This window comes from Aegilops tauschii, chromosome 5 (genome assembly GCF_002575655.3).
Source record: "Aegilops tauschii subsp. strangulata cultivar AL8/78 chromosome 5, Aet v6.0, whole genome shotgun sequence".
NCBI classification, from domain to species: Eukaryota; Viridiplantae; Streptophyta; class Magnoliopsida; order Poales; family Poaceae; genus Aegilops; species Aegilops tauschii.
Genome location: NC_053039.3, coordinates 83178396 through 83181698, shown reverse-complemented (window position 1 = coordinate 83181698; position 3303 = coordinate 83178396). Strand labels below are relative to the sequence as shown.

Sequence of the window (3303 nt, the reverse complement as noted above, 5' to 3'; positions counted from 1 at the left end):
AGTCTCCTCACATAGAAAAAAAGCCGGTATACAGCCACCATTGAGGAGTGAATTGCCTAATTTAGGACTTGGATGTGAGTGGTGACCTTAGGTGCGCAGACAAATGCAGACCAGCCTCAGGCTATTTGGTACTACATGCTTGCCGTGACATATAATGCCAGAATTAGAGCATCTCTAGTGGCTTGTGCAAATGGTGGTCTACGCCAAATTTAGACTTACCACATACCACAAAACGTCTTAAGTGGCTTGTCTATTGCGTCGTCTGAAATTTAGACAATGTCCAAACTAGCTACCAGTCGTTCACATTTGGACAACCAAGCCACAATGTCCAAACCAAAAATGCTGGCTCATGAGCTCGTCCATGCATCAATTTGGAGCAATTGGGGGACGTTGGCAGGGAGGCGGCCACGCCGGCGCTGGTCACGGAAGCTGTTGCGCTTGGACCGCCGCCTCATCAGGGTTGAACATGTTGCTATTGTTTATTTCTCGTAAATTATGTAGGGTGTTGCTAGTGCTGAACCTAAAATAATTTAGCGGCTGGTTTATTTTCTCCTTTGTATGTCTTGCGGATGGAATAAATAAATGAGAACAACTCAGAAATGACCAACATAAGATTTTTAGAAAATATAGCTGCTATAAGATACTATTAAAATATATGAGAGAGAATATAGACATCATGTATATAAACAATCCGCTGGAAAACTTAGGTTGTCTAAAAGAAATCTTTCTACACCATTGTGTATATGTAGATATATACTATCAAATTTAGACAAGCCACTAGAGATGCTCTTACAATCCAGATTTAGAAAATCCACTCTTCCACAAAACTACCCCACCACCCTGCAGTAACCCAGGCGCCACGCATGCAAATAATTTAATCTAAACAAGGTATCATGAATTCATGATAAGACAATAATAAGTAATAGCCGCAAACATCATTTAAATACATAGCTTGTTTGAACATGTTCGAAGACAATACAAACTAAAATACTCCAAACATAGTAGCTTATTGTTGTTGGACAAAACATAAAATAAGGTTTGCTGGTTGGATAGAGTAACTTCTCACTTGACCAAACACGAAGTATTTTCAAAACTACCACTCAAAAGGATAATTCGTATCCAAATTCGTAGCGTCGCTCCGTGGTGAAATGAAACCGAGCACCACTTGAAGCCCTCTTCTCCAGCTGAAGCTTGTGATGCTGTTTTGCCAAGAAGTCCTCATCGTCGGTGTGGACCACAAGTGTCATCGACTCTAGCTGTTTAGCATTGAGGGCAAAGAATGTGACAAAATCGACGTCAGGTCTTCTGCCGGAATAGCAATTCAACACCATAATTTTCAGACGGATGTCAAGACTATTGAGAAGATCGCGGTATTTATGACGCCACGCATTATTGTTCTTCCTTGACGTGTTGCGCTGGAAAGAACATCAGCAAACAACAACTTCAGCAAAACAAGTAGATCAAATGAGCAGCCAAACACAAGGTGTTATTGTCAGTGAACAATTAATTCACCTGAATGTACAACTTCTCCAAGCACGGAATCCTTCTTATCAATCCAATAACCATGGCCAAACTAAGAGTGGGCATACTGAGAGCCAAACACTTGATTGTGCGCGATCCCTTCATCAAAGATGAAAGCCAACATTAGACAATATACATGTGCAGATTATACGCTGAAAACGTGTGTGCACATTGCACATAGAGATGGAAGTTATTAGAAGTCTCGACGGTAAGGATGAAGAAGGCTGGATTTACCTGAATATCTGTAGAACCAAAGACGAGCCTGGTGGAGTTGGTACAGCCTAAAGTCTCCAACTTAGGCGCGAAGAGCACTGACACACGCAAATCCTGCATCTGATTAAGATCGAATAGTCTTTCGAGGCAAGGGGCACTCTCGATGACGATTTCCTCTAACATGGGTGCTCCACCCAGTGAATAATTTCTGACTGTAACGCTTCTGAGGACAAGTGAATTGATCCGGAGGCAACGAGGTCCACTGCACCGAGAAATTAGCAAGCACTCCAGAGAAGGGCAGCCGGCAATCATGCTGTGTAGTGAGCACTCCGAGGTGCTGCTATGAACAATTTCGAGCCGCTGAAGCCGAGGACGTCGCCAAAAAGTGGCGGAATGCTCTCGAAACCAATTCACTTGAGTGAGACAGAGGAGAGTGGAATTTCGTATGTAGGGGTGAAATCCGTAGATCTACGAAGGAACGCCAAAAGCCAAGGCAGCTCTCTGGGTCCCTACCGACGCTGGGGAAAATGAAATCTTTGGACGGTGGCGTCCGGGAGGCTGCACTTTTCAATGCGGAAAACACGGAGGGTGTCCGAGAAGCGGAAGACTAATTCCGGCAGCGGCAGCCCTCTCCAGCTGTTGAGCTTAAGCTCCTCGAGCCTAGCCAGAGCGGGGGACAGGAGGCAGGCCTCCACGGCATCTATGTCGCTTATGGTGTACAACAGCTCCGGAGTGCAGAAGCGGCGGCCGTGGCCTTGGTGGGCGTTAATGATGCGATGCATGAGAGCAGGGAGTTCGTGCCATGCGAGGTGACGGCAGTCGAGGTTCAGGGGTGCAGAGCACCAGAGGTGGCCCCACCGGGACGCAAGGATCCGGGTGCGAGCCCCTTGCTTGGTGGGGAGGAGGGAAATTATCTCACCGAGGATCGCATCGGGGAGGCTGCTGAGGCGGTCGAGATCTTGCCCATCTTCGCCCGATCCGCCTCCGTCGTCTTCGCCCATTCCGGGATTGGCCGCCGCCCCTGCCGGCGCCGTCGCCGGATGGCCCTCGAGCGCGGCGGCTTTCCTCTTCCTCGTAGTAGTCGTGCTAGCGCCGCCAGCCTCCATCTCCTTCGGGTTTGGCTGGCCGCTGCAGAATTAGGGTTGGTGGGTGGAGCAAGAGATCATGAGAGCCGCCGAAGCATGCTTGTTTCTGAGAGAGTGTGTTTCTGACTTTCTGTGCTGGTTTGCCACCGTATAAATAGGAAACTGTCTAATTGATTGGACGGCGTAGATACTGTCTGATGTATCGATCAAACGTTGGTTCTCGGTCCCTCAGCCAATCTACCCTCAGCCAATCTACCCTAATTCTCCACCACGCCGCCGGCCCTCCCCACTCCGGCCCTCCCCAACCTCCATGCTTTCTGTTAAAAAGAAACTTCCATTCGTCTTCGTTCTCCACCACTACACCACCAGACTTGATCTGCAGTGGCTGTCGGGACAGGAAGAGGACGCACGTTTAGTGAGCGACGCGCTGGAAACATGCACTCGGCAGCCGCAGGTCAATTGCGCCGTCACCTCACCCGCTGCT

The 3303-nt window shown here is 48.4% G+C and overlaps 1 long non-coding RNA gene across 1 annotated transcript; it reads right to left on the bottom strand.

Moving 5' to 3' along the window:
* Positions 1-885: 885 nt before the first annotated feature.
* Positions 886-2962, bottom strand: LOC120963864 (uncharacterized). The gene is made up of 3 exons (XR_012183608.1): positions 1756-2962; positions 1513-1620; positions 886-1415 (listed from the first exon to the last, which is right to left on the bottom strand). It is a non-coding gene; the product is annotated as an uncharacterized lncRNA (long non-coding RNA).
* Positions 2963-3303: the final 341 nt, after the last annotated feature.